The sequence below is a fragment of the Lissotriton vulgaris genome, chromosome 5 (assembly GCF_964263255.1).
Source record: "Lissotriton vulgaris chromosome 5, aLisVul1.2, whole genome shotgun sequence".
NCBI lineage: Eukaryota > Metazoa > Chordata > Amphibia > Caudata > Salamandridae > Lissotriton > Lissotriton vulgaris.
In genome coordinates this window covers 515,014,862-515,035,488 of record NC_141693.1, presented here as the reverse complement: position 1 = coordinate 515,035,488, position 20,627 = coordinate 515,014,862, and positions in this window count along the sequence as shown.

Genomic DNA, 20,627 nt, shown 5'->3' with positions numbered 1-20,627 from the left:
GGCTCAGTTGATTGGTGGCTCCGTTTATTGGCAGCGCTGTTTATTGGCAGCTCCGTTTATTGGCGGCTCTGTTTATTGACGGTTCTGTTTATTGACGGTTCTGTTTATTGACGGTTCTGTTTATTGACGGTTCTGTTTATTGATGGTTCTGTTTATTGACGGTTCCGTTTATTGACGGTTCCGTTTATTGGCGGCTCCGTTTATTGGCGGCTCCGTTTATTGGCGGCTCCTCCATTTATTGGCGGCTCCTCTTTTTATTGGCGGCTCCTCTTTTTATTGGCGGCTCCTCCTATTATTGGCTCCTACTTTTATTGGTTCCTCCTTTTATAGGCTCCTCCTTTTATTGGCGGCTCTGTTCATTGGCGGCTCCGTTTATTGGCGGCTCCGTTTATTGGCGGCTCCGTTTATTGGCGGCTCCGTTTATTGGCGGCTCCGTTTATTGGCGGCTCCGTTTATTGGCGGCTCCGTTTATTGGCGGCTCCGTTTATTGGCGGCTCCGTTTATTGGCGGCTCCGTTTATTGGCGGCTCTGTTTATTGGGGGCTCTGTTTATTGGGGGCTCTGTTTATTGGCAGCTCTGTTTATTGGCAGCTCTGTTTATTGGCATCTCCGTTTATTGGCCATGATTTTTATTGTTGTCTCCGTTCATTTGGTGGCTCCATTGATTGGTGGCTCCATTTATTGGCAGTGCTGTTTATACGCATCTCCGTTCATTGGCGGCTCCGTTCATTGGCGGCTCTGTTCATTGGCGGCTCTGTTCATTGGCGGCTCTGTTCATTGGCGGCTCTGTTCATTGGCGGCTCTGTTCATTGGCGGCTCCGTTCATTGGCGGCTCCGTTTATTGGCGGCTCCGTTTATTGGCGGTCCTGTTTTTTGACGGTTCCGTTTATTTGCGGTTCCGTTTATTTGCGGCTCTGTTCATTGGCGGCTCTGTTCATTGGCGACGCCGGTTATTGGCCATAATTTTTATTGTTGTCTCTGTTCATTTGGCGGCTCCGTTTATTGGCTGTTCAGTTTATTGGTTGCACCGTTCATTGGTGGCTCCCTTTATTGGCGGCTCCGTTTATTAGCGGCTCTGTTTATTGGCGGCTCTGTTTATTGGCGGCTCTGTTCATTGGCGGCTCTGTTCATTGGCGGCTCTGTTCATTGGCGGCTCTGTTCATTGGCGGCGCTGTTTATTGGCGGCGCTGTTTATTGGCGGCGCTGTTTATTGGCGGCGCTGTTTATTGGCGGCGCTGTTTATTGGCAGTGCTGTTTATTGGCGCCGCTGTTTATTGGCGCCGCTGTTTATTGGCGGTGCTGTTTATTGGCGGCTCCGTTTATTGGCGGCTCTGATTATTGGCTGCTCTGATTATTGGCTGCTCTGATTATTGGCTGCTCTGATTATTGGCAGCTCTGTTTATAGGTGGCTCAGTTAATTGGCCATGATTTTTATTTTTGGCTCTGTACATTTGGTGGCTCCGTTGATTGGTGGCTCCGTTGATTGGTGGCTCCATTGATTGGTGGCTCCGTTCATTGGTGGCACCGTTCATTGGTGGCTCTGTTGATTGGTGGCTCCGTTTATTGGCGGTGCCTATTATTGGTGGTGCTTTTTATTGGCGGCTCCGATCATAGAAGGCTCCATTGATTGGCGGCTCCGTTTATTGGCGGCTCCGTTTATTGGCGGCTCCGTTTATTGGCGGCTCTGTTTATTGGCGGCTCCGTTTATTGGCGGCTCCATTTATTGGCGGCTCCGTTCATTGTCAGCTCTGTTTATTGGCGGCTCAGTTGATTGGTGGCTCCTCCTTTTATTGGCGGCTCCTCCTTTTATTGGCGGCTCCTCCTTTTATTGGCGGCTCCTCCTTTTATTGGCGGCTCCTTTTATTGGCGGCTCCTTTTATTGGCGGCTCCTTTTATTGGCGGCTCCTTTTATTGGTGGCTCAGTTTATTGGCGGCTCAGTTTATTGGCGGCTCAGTTTATTGGCGGCTCCGTTTCATTGGCAACTCTGTTCATTGCCGGCTCCTTTTATTGGCGGCTCCTTTTATTGGCGCCTCCTTTTATTGGCGGCTCCGTTTATTGGCGCCTCCTTTTATTGGCGGCTCCATTGATTGGCGGCTCCATTTATTGGCGGCTCCGTTTATTGACGGCTCCGTTTATTGGCGGCCCCTGTTTATTGGCGGCCCCTGTTTATTGGCGGCTCCGTTCATTGGCGACTCCGTTCATTGTCAGCTCTGTTTATTGGCAGCTCCGTTTATTGGCCATGATTTTTATTGTTGTCTCCGTTCATTTGATGGCTCCTTTCATTGGCGGCTCCGTTTATTGGCGGCTCCGTTTATTGTCGGCTCCGTTTATTGGCGACTCCGTTTATTGGCCATGATTTTTATTGTTGTCTGTTCTTTGGTGGCTCCATTGATTGGTGGCTCCATTTATTGGCAGTGCTGTTTATACGCATCTCCGTTCATTGGCAGCTCCGTTTATTGGCGGCTCCGTTTATTGGCGGCCCCTGTTTATTGGCGGCCCCTGTTTATTGGCGGCTCCGTTTATTGGCGGCTCCGTTTATTGGCGGCTCCGTTTATTGGCGGCTCCGTTTATTGGCAGCTCTGTTTATTGGCGGCTCTGTTTATTGGCGGCTCTGTTTATTGGCGGCTCTGTTTATTGGCGGCTCTGTTTATTGGCGGCTCTGTTTATTGGCGGCTCTGTTTATTGGCGGCTCTGTTTATTGGCGGCTCTGTTTATTGGCGGCTCTGTTTATTGGCGGCTCTGTTTATTGGCGGCTCCGTTAATTGGCGACTCCGTTCATTTTCAGCTCTGTTTATTGGCAGCTCCGTTTATTGGCCATGATTTTTGTTGTCTCAGTTCATTTGGTGGCTCCTTTCATTGGCGGCTCAGTTTATTGGTGGCTCCGTTTATTGGCAGCTCTGTTTATTGGCAGCTCCGTTTATTGGCGGCTCCGTTTATTGGCGGTTCCGTTTATTGGCGGTTCCGTTTATTGGCGGTTCAGATTATTGGTGGTTCTGTTTATTGGCGGTTCTGTTTATTGGCGGTTCCGTTTATTGGCGGTTCCGTTTATTGGCGGTTCTGTTTATTGGCGGTTCCGTTTATTGGCGGTTCCGTTTATTGGCGGTTCCGTTTATTGGCGGCTCCGTTTATTGGCGGCGCCGTTTATTGGCGGCGCCGTTTATTGGCGGTTCCGTTTATTGGCGGTTCCGTTTATTGGCGGTGCCGTTTATTGGCGGCTCTGTTTATTGGCGGCTCTGTTTATTGGCAGTTCCATTTATTGGCAGCTCAGTTTCTTGGTGGCTCTGTTTATTGGATGCTCTGTTTATTGGCGGCTCTGTTTATTGGCGGCTCTGTTTATTGGCGGCTCTGTTTATTGGCAGTTCCATTTATTGGCAGCTCAGTTTCTTGGTGGCTCTGTTTATTGGATGCTCTGTTTATTGGCGGCTCTGTTTATTGGCGGCTCTGTTTATTGGCGGCTCTGTTTATTGGCGGCTCTGTTTATTGGCGGCTCCTCCTTTTATTGGCGGCTCCTCCTTTTATTGGCGGCTCCTCCTTTTATTGGCGGCTCCTCCTTTTATTGGCGGCTCCTCCTTTTATTGGCGGCTCCTGTTATTGGTGGCTGTTTATTGGTGGCTCAGTTTATTGGCGGCTCAGTTTATTGGCGGCTCAGTTTCATTGCCAACTCCGTTCATTGCCGGCTCCGTTGATTGGCGGCTCTGTTTATTGGATGCTCTGTTTATTGGCGGCTCTGTTTATTGGCGGCTCTGTTTATTGGCGGCTCTGTTTATTGGCAGCTCTGTTTATTGGCGGCTCCTCCTTTTATTGGCGGCTCCTCCTTTTATTGGCGGCTCCTCCTTTTATTGGCGGCTCTGTTCATTGGCGGCTCTGTTCATTGGTGGCTCTGTTCATTGGTGGCTCTGTTCATTGGTGGCTCTGTTCATTGGTGGCTCTGTTCATTGGTGGCTCTGTTCATTGGTGGCTCTGTTCATTGGTGGCTCCGTTTATTGGCTGTTCTGTTTATTGGCTGTTCTGTTTATTGGCGCTTCTGTTTATTGGCGCTTCTGTTTATTGGCGCTTCTGTTTATTGGCGCTTCTGTTTATTGGCGGTTCTGTTTATTGGCGGTTCTGTTTATTGACGGTTGTGTTTATTGACGGTTCTGTTTATTGACGGTTCTGTTTATTGACGGTTCTGTTTATTGACGGTTCTGTTTATTGGCGGCTCCGTTTATTGGCGGCTCCTCCTTTTATTGGTGGCTCCTCCTTTTATTGGCGGCTCCTCCTTTTATTGGCGGCTCCTCCTTTTATTGGCGGCTCTGTTCATTGGCGGCTCTGTTCATTGGCGGCTCTGTTCATTGGCGGCTCTGTTCATTGGCGGCTCTGTTCATTGGCGGCTCTGTTCATTGGCGGCTCTGTTCATTGGCGGCTCTGTTCATTGGCGGCTCTGTTCATTGGCAGCTCTGTTTATTGGCAGCTCCCTTTATTGGCGGCTCTGTTTATTGGCAGCTCCGTTTAATGGCGGCTCCGGTTAACGGCGCTGTTTATTGGCAGCTCTTCCTTTTATTGGCGGCTCCTCCTTTTATTGGCGGCTCCTCCTTTTATTGGCGGCTCCTCCTTTTATTGGCGGCTCCTCCTTTTATTGGCGGCTCCTCCTTTTATTGGCGGCTCTGTTCATTGGCGGCTCTGTTCATTGGCGGCTCTGTTCATTGGCGGCTCTGTTCATTGGCGGCTCTGTTCATTGGCGGCTCTGTTCATTGGCGGCTCTGTTCATTGGCAGTTCCGTTTATTGGCAGCTCCCTTTATTGGCGGCTCTGTTTATTGGCAGCTCCGTTTAATGGCGGCTCCGGTTAATGGCGCTGTTTATTGGCAGCTCTTCCTTTTATTGGCGGCTCCTCCTTTTATTGGCGGCTCCTCCTTTTATTGGCAGCTCCTCCTTTTTTTGGCGGCTCCTCCTTTTATTGGCGGCTCTGTTCATTGGCGGCTCTGTTTATTGGCGGCTCTGTTTATTGGCGGCTCCTTTTATTGGCGGCTCCTTTTATTGGCGGCTCCGTTTATTGGCAGCTCCGTTTGTTGGCAGCTCCGTTTGTTGTCAGATCCGTTTATTGGAGGCTCTGTTCATTGGTGGCTCTGTTCATTGGTGGCTCTGTTCATTGGTGGCTCTGTTCATTGGTGGCTCTGTTCATTGGTGGCTCTGTTCATTGGTGGCTCTGTTCATTGGCGGCGCTGTTTATTGGCGGCGCTGTTTATTGGTGGCGCTGTTTATTGGTGGCGCTGTTTATTGGTGGCGCTGTTTATTGGTGGCGCTGTTTATTGGTGGCGCTGTTTATTGGCGGCGCTGTTTATTGGCGGCGCTGTTTATTAGCGGCGCTGTTTATTGGCGGCGCTGTTTATCGGTGGCACAGTTGATTGGTGGCTTCGTTTATTGGCAGTGCTGTTTATTGGCAGCTCCGTTCATTATCAACTCCGTTTATTGGCAGCTCCGTTCATTATCAACTCCGTTTATTGGCGGCTCCATTTATTGGTGGCTCCATTTATTGGCGGCTCCATTTATTGGCGGCTCCATTTATTGGCGGCTCCATTTATTGGCGGCTCAGTTTGTTGCCGGCTCAGTTGATTGGTGGCTCCTCCTTTTATTGGCGGCTCCTCCTTTTATTGGCGGCTCCTCCTTTTATTGGCGGCTCCTCCTTTTATTGGCGGCTCCTTTTATTGGCGGCTCCTTTTATTGGTGGCTCCTTTTATTGGTGGCTCAGTTTATTGGCGGCTCAGTTTATTGGCGGCTCAGTTTATTGGCGGCTCAGTTTATTGGCGGCTCAGTTTATTGGCGGCTCCGTTTCATTGCCGGCTCCTTTTATTGGCGGCTCCTTTTATTGGCGCCTCCTTTTATTGGCGGCTCCGTTTATTGGCAGCTCCGTTTATTGGCGGCTCCGTTTATTGGCAGCTCTGTTTTTTGGACATGATTTTTATTGTTGTCTCTGTTAAGTTGATGGCTCCATTGATTGGCGGCTCCATTGATTGGCGGCTCCATTTATTGGCGGCTCCGTTTATTGGCGGCCCCTGTTTATTGGCGGCCCCTGTTTATTGGCGGCCCCTGTTTATTGGCGGCCCCTGTTTATTGGCAGCTCTGTTTATTGGCAGCTCTGTTTATTGGCAGCTCTGTTTATTGGCGGCTCCGTTCATTGGCAACTCCGTTCATTGTCAGCTCTGTTTATTGGCAGCTCCGTTTATTGGCCATGATTTTTATTGTTGTCTCCGTTCATTTGATGGCTCCTTTCATTGGCGGCTCCGTTTATTGTCGGCTCCGTTTATTGGCGACTCCGTTTATTGGCCATGATTTTTATTGTTGTCTGTTCTTTGGTGGCTCCATTGATTGGTGGCTCCATTTATTGGCAGTGCTGTTTATACGCATCTCCGTTCATTGGCAGCTCCGTTCATTGGCAGCTCCGTTTATTGGCGGCTCCGTTTATTGGCGGCCCCTGTTTATTGGCGGCTCCGTTTATTGGCGGCTCCGTTTATTGGCAGCTCTGTTTATTGGCGGCTCTGTTTATTGGCGGCTCTGTTTATTGGCGGCTCTGTTTATTGGCGGCTCTGTTTATTGGCGGCTCTGTTTATTGGCGGCTCTGTTTATTGGCGGCTCTGTTTATTGGCGGCTCTGTTTATTGGCGGCTCTGTTTATTGGCGGCTCTGTTTATTGGCGGCTCTGTTTATTGGCGGCTCTGTTTATTGGCGGCTCCGTTAATTGGCGACTCCGTTCATTTTCAGCTCTGTTTATTGGCAGCTCCGTTTATTGGCCATGATTTTTGTTGTCTCAGTTCATTTGGTGGCTCCTTTCATTGGCGGCTCAGTTTATTGGCAGCTCTGTTTTTTGGACATGATTTTTATTGTTGTCTCTGTTAAGTTGATGGCTCCATTGATTGGCGGCTCCATTTATTGGCGGCTCCGTTTATTGACGGCTCCGTTTATTGACGGCTCCGTTTATTGACGGCTCCGTTTATTGGCGGCCCCTGTTTATTGGCGGCCCCTGTTTATTGGCGGCCCCTGTTTATTGGCGGCCCCTGTTTATTGGCGGCCCCTGTTTATTGGCGGCCCCTGTTTATTGGCGGCCCCGTTTATTGGCAGCTCTGTTCATTGTCAGCTCTGTTTATTGGCAGCTCCGTTTATTGGCCATGATTTTTGTTGTCTCCGTTCATTTGGTGGCTCCTTTCATTGGTGGCTCAGTTTATTGGTGGCTCCGTTTATTGGCAGCTCTGTTTATTGGCAGCTCTGTTTATTGGCAGCTCTGTTTATTGGCAGCTCTGTTTATTGGCAGCTCTGTTTATTGGCAGCTCTGTTTATTGGCAGCTCTGTTTATTGGCAGCTCTGTTTATTGGCAGCTCTGTTTATTGGCAACTCCGTTCATTGTCAGCTCTGTTTATTGGCAGCTCCGTTTATTGGCCATGATTTTTATTGTTGTCTCCGTTCATTTGATGGCTCCTTTCATTGGCGGCTCCGTTTATTGGTGGCTCCTCCTTTTATTTGCGGCTCCTCCTTTTATTTGCGGCTCCTCCTTTTATTGGCGGCTCCTCCTTTTATTGGCGGCTCCTCCTTTTATTGGCGGCTCCTCCTTTTATTGGCGGCTCTGTTCATTGGCGGCTCTGTTCATTGGCGGCTCTGTTCATTGGCGGCTCTGTTCATTGGCAGTTCCGTTTATTGGCTGCTCCCTTTATTGGCGGCTCTGTTTATTGGCAGCTCCGTTTAATGGCGGCTCCGGTTAATGGCGCTGTTTATTGGCAGCTCTTCCTTTTATTGGCGGCTCCTCCTTTTATTGGCGGCTCCTCCTTTTATTGGCGGCTCTGTTCATTGGCGGCTCTGTTCATTGGCGGCTCTGTTCATTGGCGGCTCCGTTTATTGGCGGCTCCTTTTATTGGCGGCTCCTTTTATTGGCAGCTCCGTTTGTTGGCAGCTCCGTTTGTTGTCAGCTCCGTTTATTGGAGGCTCTGTTCATTGGTGGCTCTGTTCATTGGTGGCTCTGTTCATTGGTGGCTCTGTTCATTGGTGGCTCTGTTCATTGGTGGCTCTGTTCATTGGCGGCTCTTTTTATTGGTGGCGCAGTTTATTGGTGGCGCAGTTTATTGGTGGCGCAGTTTATTGGTGGCGCTGTTTATTGGTGGCGCTGTTTATTGGTGGCGCTGTTTATTGGCGGCGCTGTTTATTAGCGGCGCTGTTTATTGGCGGCGCTGTTTATTGGCAGCTCCGTTCATTATCAACTCCGTTTATTGGCAGCTCCGTTCATTATCAACTCCGTTGATTGGTGGCTCCTCCTTTTATTGGCGGCTCCTTTTATTGGCGGCTCCTTTTATTGGCGGCTCCTTTTATTGGCGGCTCCTTTTATTGGCGGCTCCTTTTATTGGTGGCTCAGTTTATTGGCGGCTCAGTTTATTGGCGGCTCAGTTTATTGGCGGCTCAGTTTATTGGCGGCTCCGTTTCATTGGCAACTCTGTTCATTGCCGGCTCCTTTTATTGGCGGCTCCTTTTATTGGCGCCTCCTTTTATTGGCGGCTCTGTTTATTGGCAGCTCCGTTTATTGGCGGCTCCGTTTATTGGCAGCTCTGTTTTTTGGACATGATTTTTATTGTTGTCTCTGTTAAGTTGATGGCTCCATTGATTGGCGGCTCCATTTATTGGCGGCTCCGTTTATTGACGGCTCCGTTTATTGGCGGCCCCTGTTTATTGGCGGCCCCTGTTTATTGGCGGCCCCTGTTTATTGGCAGCTCCGTTTATTGGCAGCTCTGTTTATTGGCAGCTCTGTTTATTGGCGGCTCCATTCATTGGCGACTCCGTTCATTGTCAGCTCTGTTTATTGGCAGCTCCGTTTATTGGCCATGATTTTTATTGTTGTCTCCGTTCATTTGATGGCTCCTTTCATTGGCGGCTCCGTTTATTGGCGGCTCCGTTTATTGTCGGCTCCGTTTATTGGCGACTCCGTTTATTGGCCATGATTTTTATTGTTGTCTGTTCTTTGGTGGCTCCATTGATTGGTGGCTCCATTTATTGGCAGTGCTGTTTATACGCATCTCCGTTCATTGGCAGCTCCGTTTATTGGCGGCTCCGTTTATTGGCGGCCCCTGTTTATTGGCGGCCCCTGTTTATTGGCGGCTCCGTTTATTGGCGGCTCCGTTTATTGGCGGCTCCGTTTATTGGCGGCTCCGTTTATTGGCAGCTCTGTTTATTGGCAGCTCTGTTTATTGGCGGCTCTGTTTATTGGCGGCTCTGTTTATTGGCGGCTCTGTTTATTGGCGGCTCTGTTTATTGGCGGCTCCGTTAATTGGCGACTCCGTTCATTTTCAGCTCTGTTTATTGGCAGCTCCGTTTATTGGCCATGATTTTTGTTGTCTCAGTTCATTTGGTGGCTCCTTTCATTGGCGGCTCAGTTTATTGGTGGCTCCGTTTATTGGCAGCTCTGTTTATTGGCAGCTCCGTTTATTGGCGGCTCCGTTTATTGGCGGCTCCGTTTATTGGCGGTTCAGTTTATTGGCGGTTCAGTTTATTGGCGGTTCCGTTTATTGGCGGTTCCGTTTATTGGCGGTTCCGTTTATTGGCGGTTCCGTTTATTGGCGGTTCCGTTTATTGGCGGTTCCGTTTATTGGCGGCTCCGTTTATTGGCGGCTCTGTTTATTGGCAGTTCCATTTATTGGCAGCTCAGTTTCTTGGTGGCTCTGTTTATTGGATGCTCTGTTTATTGGCGGCTCTGTTTATTGGCGGCTCTGTTTATTGGCAGCTCAGTTTCTTGGTGGCTCTGTTTATTGGATGCTCTGTTTATTGGCGGCTCTGTTTATTGGCGGCTCTGTTTATTGGCGGCTCTGTTTATTGGCGGCTCTGTTTATTGGCGGCTCCTCCTTTTATTGGCGGCTCCTCCTTTTATTGGCGGCTCCTCCTTTTATTGGCGGCTCCTCCTTTTATTGGCGGCTCCTGTTATTGGTGGCTCAGTTTATTGGTGGCTCAGTTTATTGGTGGCTCAGTTTATTGGCGGCTCAGTTTATTGGCGGCTCTGTTTATTGGCGGCTCTGTTTATTGGCGGCTCTGTTTATTGGCGGCTCTGTTTATTGGCGGCTCTGTTTATTGACGGCTCTGTTTATTGGCAGCTCTTTTTATTGGCGGCTCCTCCTTTTATTGGCGGCTCCTCCTTTTATTGGCGGCTCCTCCTTTTATTGGCGGCTCCTCCTTTTATTGGCGGCTCCTCCTTTTATTGGCGGCTCCTCCTTTTATTGGCGGCTCTGTTCATTGGCGGCTCTGTTCATTGGTGGCTCTGTTCATTGGTGGCTCTGTTCATTGGTGGCTCTGTTCATTGGTGGCTCTGTTCATTGGTGGCTCTGTTCATTGGTGGCTCTGTTCATTGGTGGCTCTGTTCATTGGTGGCTCCGTTTATTGGCGCTTCTGTTTATTGGCGCTTCTGTTCATTGGCGGCTCTGTTTATTGGCAGCTCCCTTTATTGGCGGCTCTGTTTATTGGCAGCTCCGTTTAATGGCGGCTCCGGTTAATGGCGCTGTTTATTGGCAGCTCTTCCTTTTTTTGGCGGCTCCTCCTTTTATTGGCGGCTCCTCCTTTTATTGGCGGCTCTGTTCATTGGCGGCTCTGTTCATTGGCGGCTCTGTTCATTGGCGGCTCTGTTCATTGGCGGCTCTGTTCATTGGCGGCTCTCTTCATTGGCGGCTCTGTTCATTGGCGGCTCTGTTCATTGGCAGTTCCGTTTATTGGCAGCTCCCTTTATTGGCGGCTCTGTTTATTGGCAGCTCCGTTTAATGGCGGCTCCGGTTAATGGCGCTGTTTATTGGCAGCTCTTCCTTTTATTGGCGGCTCCTCCTTTTATTGGCGGCTCCTCCTTTTTTTGGCGGCTCCTCCTTTTTTTGGCGGCTCCTCCTTTTATTGGCGGCTCTGTTCATTGGCGGCTCTGTTCATTGGCGGCTCTGTTAATTGGCGGCTCTGTTTATTGGCGGCTCTGTTTATTGGCGGCTCTGTTTATTGGCGGCTCCTTTTATTGGCGGCTCCTTTTATTGGCAGCTCCGTTTGTTGGCAGCTCCGTTTGTTGTCAGATCCGTTTATTGGAGGCTCTGTTCATTGTTGGCTCTGTTCATTGTTGGCTCTGTTCATTGGTGGCTCTGTTCATTGGTGGCTCTGTTCATTGGTGGCTCTGTTCATTGGTGGCTCTGTTCATTGGCGGCGCTGTTTATTGGTGGCGCTGTTTATTGGTGGCGCTGTTTATTGGTGGCGCTGTTTATTGGTGGCGCTGTTTATTGGCGGCGCTGTTTATTGGCGGCGCTGTTTATTAGCGGCGCTGTTTATCGGTGGCACAGTTGATTGGTGGCTTCGTTTATTGGCAGTGCTGTTTATTGGCAGCTCCGTTCATTATCAACTCCGTTTATTGGCAGCTCCGTTCATTATCAACTCCGTTTATTGGCGGCTCCATTTATTGGCGGCTCCATTTATTGGCGGCTCCATTTATTGGCGGCTCAGTTTGTTGCCGGCTCAGTTGATTGGTGGCTCCTCCTTTTATTGGCGGCTCCTCCTTTTATTGGCGGCTCCTCCTTTTATTGGCGGCTCCTTTTATTGGCGCCTCCTTTTATTGGCGGCTCCGTTTATTGGCAGCTCCGTTTATTGGCGGCTCCGTTTATTGGCAGCTCCGTTTATTGGCGGCTCCGTTTATTGGCGGCTCCGTTTATTGGCAGCTCCGTTTATTGGCAGCTCCATTTATTGGCGGCTCCATTTATTGGCGGCTCCATTTATTGACGGCTCCGTTTATTGGCGGCCCCTGTTTATTGGCGGCCCCTGTTTATTGGCGGCCCCTGTTTATTGGCAGCTCTGTTTATTGGCGGCTCCGTTCATTGGCGACTCCGTTCATTGTCAGCTCTGTTTATTGGCAGCTCCGTTTATTGGCCATGATTTTTATTGTTGTCTCCGTTCATTTGATGGCTCCTTTCATTGGCGGCTCCGTTTATTGGCGGCTCCGTTTATTGTCGGCTCCGTTTATTGGCGACTCCGTTTATTGGCCATGATTTTTATTGTTGTCTGTTCTTTGGTGGCTCCATTGATTGGTGGCTCCATTTATTGGCAGTGCTGTTTATACGCATCTCCGTTCATTGGCAGCTCCGTTTATTGGCGGCTCCGTTTATTGGCGGCCCCTGTTTATTGGCGGCTCCGTTTATTGGCGGCTCCGTTTATTGGCGGCTCCGTTTATTGGCAGCTCTGTTTATTGGCAGCTCTGTTTATTGGCGGCTCTGTTTATTGGCGGCTCTGTTTATTGGCGGCTCCGTTAATTGGCGACTCCGTTCATTTTCAGCTCTGTTTATTGGCAGCTCCGTTTATTGGCCATGATTTTTGTTGTCTCAGTTCATTTGGTGGCTCCTTTTATTGGTGGCTCAGTTTATTGGCGGCTCCGTTCATTGGCGGCTCTGTTCATTGGCGGCTCTGTTCATTGGCGGCTCGGTTAATTGGCCATGATTTTTATTTTTGGCTCCGTACATTTGGTGGCTCCTTTTATTGGCAGCTCCGCTTATTGGCGGTTCCGTTTATTGGCGGTTCCGTTTATTGGCGGTTCCGTTTATTGGTGGCTCAGTTGATTGGTGGCTCAGTTGATTGGTGGCTCCGTTTATTGGCAGCGCTGTTTATTGGCAGCTCCGTTTATTGGCGGCTCTGTTTATTGACGGTTCTGTTTATTGACGGTTCTGTTTATTGACGGTTCTGTTTATTGATGGTTCTGTTTATTGACGGTTCCGTTTATTGACGGTTCCGTTTATTGACGGTTCCGTTTATTGGCGGCTCCGTTTATTGGCGGCTCCGTTTATTGGCGGCTCCTCCATTTATTGGCGGCTCCTCTTTTTATTGGCGGCTCCTCTTTTTATTGGCGGCTCCTCCTATTATTGGCTCCTACTTTTATTGGTTCCTCCTTTTATAGGCTCCTCCTTTTATTGGCGGCTCTGTTCATTGGCGGCTCCGTTTATTGGCGGCTCCGTTTATTGGCGGCTCCGTTTATTGGCGGCTCCGTTTATTGGCGGCTCCGTTTATTGGCGGCTCCGTTTATTGGCGGCTCCGTTTATTGGCGGCTCCGTTTATTGGCGGCTCCGTTTATTGGCGGCTCCGTTTATTGGCGGCTCCGTTTATTGGCGGCTCCGTTTATTGGCGGCTCTGTTTATTGGGGGCTCTGTTTATTGGCAGCTCTGTTTATTGGCAGCTCTGTTTATTGGCATCTCCGTTTATTGGCCATGATTTTTATTGTTGTCTCCGTTCATTTGGTGGCTCCATTGATTGGTGGCTCCATTTATTGGCAGTGCTGTTTATACGCATCTCCGTTCATTGGCGGCTCCGTTCATTGGCGGCTCTGTTCATTGGCGGCTCTGTTCATTGGCGGCTCTGTTCATTGGCGGCTCTGTTCATTGGCGGCTCTGTTCATTGGCGGCTCCGTTCATTGGCGGCTCCGTTTATTGGCGGCTCCGTTTATTGGCGGTCCTGTTTTTTGACGGTTCCGTTTATTTGCGGTTCCGTTTATTTGCGGCTCTGTTCATTGGCGGCTCTGTTCATTGGCGACGCCGGTTATTGGCCATAATTTTTATTGTTGTCTCTGTTCATTTGGCGGCTCCGTTTATTGGCTGTTCAGTTTATTGGTTGCACCGTTCATTGGTGGCTCCCTTTATTGGCGGCTCCGTTTATTAGCGGCTCTGTTTATTGGCGGCTCTGTTTATTGGCGGCTCTGTTTATTGGCGGCTCTGTTCATTGGCGGCTCTGTTCATTGGCGGCTCTGTTCATTGGCGGCTCTGTTCATTGGCGGCGCTGTTTATTGGCGGCGCTGTTTATTGGCGGCGCTGTTTATTGGCGGCGCTGTTTATTGGCGGCGCTGTTTATTGGCGGCGCTGTTTATTGGCGGCGCTGTTTATTGGCAGTGCTGTTTATTGGCGCCGCTGTTTATTGGCGCCGCTGTTTATTGGCGGTGCTGTTTATTGGCGGCTCCGTTTATTGGCGGCTCTGATTATTGGCTGCTCTGATTATTGGCTGCTCTGATTATTGGCAGCTCTGTTTATAGGTGGCTCAGTTAATTGGCCATGATTTTTATTTTTGGCTCTGTACATTTGGTGGCTCCGTTGATTGGTGGCTCCGTTGATTGGTGGCTCCATTGATTGGTGGCTCCGTTCATTGGTGGCACCGTTCATTGGTGGCTCTGTTGATTGGTGGCTCCGTTTATTGGCGGTGCCTATTATTGGTGGTGCTTTTTATTGGCGGCTCCGATCATAGAAGGCTCCATTGATTGGCGGCTCCGTTTATTGGCGGCTCCGTTTATTGGCGGCTCCGTTTATTGGCGGCTCTGTTTATTGGCGGCTCTGTTTATTGGCGGCTCCGTTTATTGGCGGCTCCATTTATTGGCGGCTCCGTTCATTGTCAGCTCTGTTTATTGGCGGCTCAGTTGATTGGTGGCTCCTCCTTTTATTGGCGGCTCCTCCTTTTATTGGCGGCTCCTCCTTTTATTGGCGGCTCCTTTTATTGGCGGCTCCTTTTATTGGCGGCTCCTTTTATTGGTGGCTCAGTTTATTGGCGGCTCAGTTTATTGGCGGCTCAGTTTATTGGCGGCTCCGTTTCATTGGCAACTCTGTTCATTGCCGGCTCCTTTTATTGGCGGCTCCTTTTATTGGCGCCTCCTTTTATTGGCGGCTCCGTTTATTGGCGCCTCCTTTTATTGGCGGCTCCATTGATTGGCGGCTCCATTTATTGGCGGCTCCGTTTATTGACGGCTCCGTTTATTGGCGGCCCCTGTTTATTGGCGGCCCCTGTTTATTGGCGGCTCCGTTCATTGGCGACTCCGTTCATTGTCAGCTCTGTTTATTGGCAGCTCCGTTTATTGGCCATGATTTTTATTGTTGTCTCCGTTCATTTGATGGCTCCTTTCATTGGCGGCTCCGTTTATTGGCGGCTCCGTTTATTGTCGGCTCCGTTTATTGGCGACTCCGTTTATTGGCCATGATTTTTATTGTTGTCTGTTCTTTGGTGGCTCCATTGATTGGTGGCTCCATTTATTGGCAGTGCTGTTTATACGCATCTCCGTTCATTGGCAGCTCCGTTTATTGGCGGCTCCGTTTATTGGCGGCCCCTGTTTATTGGCGGCCCCTGTTTATTGGCGGCTCCGTTTATTGGCGGCTCCGTTTATTGGCGGCTCCGTTTATTGGCGGCTCCGTTTATTGGCAGCTCTGTTTATTGGCGGCTCTGTTTATTGGCGGCTCTGTTTATTGGCGGCTCTGATTGGCGGCTCTGTTTATTGGCGGCTGCGGCTCCGTTTATTGGCAGCTCTGTTTATTGGCGGCTCTGTTTATTGGCGGCTCTGTTTATTGGCGGCTCTGTTTATTGGCGGCTCTGTTTATTGGCGGCTCTGTTTATTGGCGGCTCTGTTTATTGGCGGCTCTGTTTATTGGCGGCTCTGTTTATTGGCGGCTCCGTTAATTGGCGACTCCGTTCATTTTCAGCTCTGTTTATTGGCAGCTCCGTTTATTGGCCATGATTTTTGTTGTCTCAGTTCATTTGGTGGCTCCTTTCATTGGCGGCTCAGTTTATTGGTGGCTCCGTTTATTGGCAGCTCTGTTTATTGGCAGCTCCGTTTATTGGCGGCTCCGTTTATTGGCGGTTCCGTTTATTGGCGGTTCCGTTTATTGGCGGTTCAGATTATTGGTGGTTCTGTTTATTGGCGGTTCTGTTTATTGGCGGTTCCGTTTATTGGCGGTTCCGTTTATTGGCGGTTCTGTTTATTGGCGGTTCCGTTTATTGGCGGTTCCGTTTATTGGCGGTTCCGTTTATTGGCGGCTCCGTTTATTGGCGGCTCCGTTTATTGGCGGCGCCGTTTATTGGCGGCGCCGTTTATTGGCGGTTCCGTTTATTGGCGGTTCCGTTTATTGGCGGTGCCGTTTATTGGCGGCTCTGTTTATTGGCGGCTCTGTTTATTGGCAGTTCCATTTATTGGCAGCTCAGTTTCTTGGTGGCTCTGTTTATTGGATGCTCTGTTTATTGGCGGCTCTGTTTATTGGCGGCTCTGTTTATTGGCGGCTCTGTTTATTGGCAGTTCCATTTATTGGCAGCTCAGTTTCTTGGTGGCTCTGTTTATTGGATGCTCTGTTTATTGGCGGCTCTGTTTATTGGCGGCTCTGTTTATTGGCGGCTCTGTTTATTGGCGGCTCTGTTTATTGGCGGCTCCTCCTTTTATTGGCGGCTCCTCCTTTTATTGGCGGCTCCTCCTTTTATTGGCGGCTCCTCCTTTTATTGGCGGCTCCTGTTATTGGTGGCTGTTTATTGGTGGCTCAGTTTATTGGCGGCTCAGTTTATTGGCGGCTCAGTTTCATTGCCAACTCCGTTCATTGCCGGCTCCGTTGATTGGCGGCTCTGTTTATTGGATGCTCTGTTTATTGGCGGCTCTGTTTATTGGCGGCTCTGTTTATTGGCGGCTCTGTTTATTGGCAGCTCTGTTTATTGGCGGCTCCTCCTTTTATTGGCGGCTCCTCCTTTTATTGGCGGCTCCTCCTTTTATTGGCGGCTCTGTTCATTGGCGGCTCTGTTCATTGGTGGCTCTGTTCATTGGTGGCTCTGTTCATTGGTGGCTCTGTTCATTGGTGGCTCTGTTCATTGGTGGCTCTGTTCATTGGTGGCTCTGTTCATTGGTGGCTCCGTTTATTGGCTGTTCTGTTTATTGGCTGTTCTGTTTATTGGCGCTTCTGTTTATTGGCGCTTCTGTTTATTGGCGCTTCTGTTTATTGGCGCTTCTGTTTATTGGCGGTTCTGTTTATTGGCGGTTCTGTTTATTGACGGTTGTGTTTATTGACGGTTCTGTTTATTGACGGTTCTGTTTATTGACGGTTCTGTTTATTGACGGTTCTGTTTATTGGCGGCTCCGTTTATTGGCGGCTCCTCCTTTTATTGGTGGCTCCTCCTTTTATTGGCGGCTCCTCCTTTTATTGGCGGCTCCTCCTTTTATTGGCGGCTCTGTTCATTGGCGGCTCTGTTCATTGGCGGCTCTGTTCATTGGCGGCTCTGTTCATTGGCGGCTCTGTTCATTGGCGGCTCTGTTCATTGGCGGCTCTGTTCATTGGCGGCTCTGTTCATTGGCGGCTCTGTTCATTGGCGGCTCTGTTCATTGGCGGCTCTGTTCATTGGCGGCTCTGTTCATTGGCAGCTCTGTTTATTGGCAGCTCCCTTTATTGGCGGCTCTGTTTATTGGCAGCTCCGTTTAATGGCGGCTCCGGTTAACGGCGCTGTTTATTGGCAGCTCTTCCTTTTATTGGCGGCTCCTCCTTTTATTGGCGGCTCCTCCTTTTATTGGCGGCTCCTCCTTTTATTGGCGGCTCCTCCTTTTATTGGCGGCTCCTCCTTTTATTGGCGGCTCTGTTCATTGGCGGCTCTGTTCATTGGCGGCTCTGTTCATTGGCGGCTCTGTTCATTGGCGGCTCTGTTCATTGGCGGCTCTGTTCATTGGCGGCTCTGTTCATTGGCAGTTCCGTTTATTGGCAGCTCCCTTTATTGGCGGCTCTGTTTATTGGCAGCTCCGTTTAATGGCGGCTCCGGTTAATGGCGCTGTTTATTGGCAGCTCTTCCTTTTATTGGCGGCTCCTCCTTTTATTGGCGGCTCCTCCTTTTATTGGCAGCTCCTCCTTTTTTTGGCGGCTCCTCCTTTTATTGGCGGCTCTGTTCATTGGCGGCTCTGTTTATTGGCGGCTCTGTTTATTGGCGGCTCCTTTTATTGGCGGCTCCTTTTATTGGCGGCTCCGTTTATTGGCAGCTCCGTTTGTTGGCAGCTCCGTTTGTTGTCAGATCCGTTTATTGGAGGCTCTGTTCATTGGTGGCTCTGTTCATTGGTGGCTCTGTTCATTGGTGGCTCTGTTCATTGGTGGCTCTGTTCATTGGTGGCTCTGTTCATTGGTGGCTCTGTTCATTGGCGGCGCTGTTTATTGGCGGCGCTGTTTATTGGTGGCGCTGTTTATTGGTGGCGCTGTTTATTGGTGGCGCTGTTTATTGGTGGCGCTGTTTATTGGTGGCGCTGTTTATTGGCGGCGCTGTTTATTGGCGGCGCTGTTTATTAGCGGCGCTGTTTATTGGCGGCGCTGTTTATCGGTGGCACAGTTGATTGGTGGCTTCGTTTATTGGCAGTGCTGTTTATTGGCAGCTCCGTTCATTATCAACTCCGTTTATTGGCAGCTCCGTTCATTATCAACTCCGTTTATTGGCGGCTCCATTTATTGGTGGCTCCATTTATTGGCGGCTCCATTTATTGGCGGCTCCATTTATTGGCGGCTCCATTTATTGGCGGCTCAGTTTGTTGCCGGCTCAGTTGATTGGTGGCTCCTCCTTTTATTGGCGGCTCCTCCTTTTATTGGCGGCTCCTCCTTTTATTGGCGGCTCCTCCTTTTATTGGCGGCTCCTTTTATTGGTGGCTCCTTTTATTGGTGGCTCCTTTTATTGGTGGCTCCTTTTATTGGCGGCTCAGTTTATTGGCGGCTCAGTTTATTGGCGGCTCAGTTTATTGGCGGCTCAGTTTATTGGCGGCTCAGTTTATTGGCGGCTCAGTTTATTGGCGGCTCCGTTTCATTGCCGGCTCCTTTTATTGGCGGCTCCTTTTATTGGCGCCTCCTTTTATTGGCGGCTCCGTTTATTGGCAGCTCCGTTTATTGGCGGCTCCGTTTATTGGCAGCTCTGTTTTTTGGACATGATTTTTATTGTTGTCTCTGTTAAGTTGATGGCTCCATTGATTGGCGGCTCCATTGATTGGCGGCTCCATTTATTGGCGGCCCCTGTTTATTGGCGGCCCCTGTTTATTGGCGGCCCCTGTTTATTGGCGGCCCCTGTTTATTGGCGGCCCCTGTTTATTGGCAGCTCTGTTTATTGGCAGCTCTGTTTATTGGCAGCTCTGTTTATTGGCAGCTCTGTTTATTGGCGGCTCCGTTCATTGGCAACTCCGTTCATTGTCAGCTCTGTTTATTGGCAGCTCCGTTTATTGGCCATGATTTTTATTGTTGTCTCCGTTCATTTGATGGCTCCTTTCATTGGCGGCTCCGTTTATTGTCGGCTCCGTTTATTGGCGACTCCGTTTATTGGCCATGATTTTTATTGTTGTCTGTTCTTTGGTGGCTCCATTGATTGGTGGCTCCATTTATTGGCAGTGCTGTTTATACGCATCTCCGTTCATTGGCAGCTCCGTTCATTGGCAGCTCCGTTTATTGGCGGCTCCGTTTATTGGCGGCCCCTGTTTATTGGCGGCTCCGTTTATTGGCGGCTCCGTTTATTGGCGGCTCCGTTTATTGGCAGCTCTGTTTATTGGCGGCTCTGTTTATTGGCGGCTCTGTTTATTGGCGGCTCTGTTTATTGGCGGCTCTGTTTATTGGCGGCTCTGTTTATTGGCGGCTCTGTTTATTGGCGGCTCTGTTTATTGGCGGCTCTGTTTATTGGCGGCTCTGTTTATTGGCGGCTCTGTTTATTGGCGGCTCTGTTTATTGGCGGCTCCGTTAATTGGCGACTCCGTTCATTTTCAGCTCTGTTTATTGGCAGCTCCGTTTATTGGCCATGATTTTTGTTGTCTCAGTTCATTTGGTGGCTCCTTTCATTGGCGGCTCAGTTTATTGGCAGCTCTGTTTTTTGGACATGATTTTTATTGTTGTCTCTGTTAAGTTGATGGCTCCATTGATTGGCGGCTCCATTTATTGGCGGCTCCGTTTATTGACGGCTCCGTTTATTGACGGCTCCGTTTATTGACGGCTCCGTTTATTGGCGGCCCCTGTTTATTGGCGGCCCCTGTTTATTGGCGGCCCCTGTTTATTGGCGGCCCCTGTTTATTGGCGGCCCCTGTTTATTGGCGGCCCCTGTTTATTGGCGGCCCCGTTTATTGGCAGCTCTGTTTATTGGCGGCTCCGTTCATTGTCAGCTCTGTTTATTGGCAGCTCCGTTTATTGGCCATGATTTTTGTTGTCTCCGTTCATTTGGTGGCTCCTTTCATTGGTGGCTCAGTTTATTGGTGGCTCCGTTTATTGGCAGCTCTGTTTATTGGCAGCTCTGTTTATTGGCAGCTCTGTTTATTGGCAGCTCTGTTTATTGGCAGCTCTGTTTATTGGCAGCTCTGTTTATTGGCAGCTCTGTTTATTGGCAGCTCTGTTTATTGGCAACTCCGTTCATTGTCAGCTCTGTTTATTGGCAGCTCCGTTTATTGGCCATGATTTTTATTGTTGTCTCCGTTCATTTGATGGCTCCTTTCATTGGCGGCTCCGTTTATTGGCGGCTCCTCCTTTTATTTGCGGCTCCTCCTTTTATTTGCGGCTCCTCCTTTTATTGGCGGCTCCTCCTTTTATTGGCGGCTCCTCCTTTTATTGGCGGCTCCTCCTTTTATTGGCGGCTCTGTTCATTGGCGGCTCTGTTCATTGGCGGCTCTGTTCATTGGCGGCTCTGTTCATTGGCGGCTCTGTTCATTGGCAGTTCCGTTTATTGGCTGCTCCCTTTATTGGCGGCTCTGTTTATTGGCAGCTCCGTTTAATGGCGGCTCCGGTTAATGGCGCTGTTTATTGGCAGCTCTTCCTTTTATTGGCGGCTCCTCCTTTTATTGGCGGCTCCTCCTTTTATTGGCGGCTCTGTTCATTGGCGGCTCTGTTCATTGGCGGCTCTGTTCATTGGCG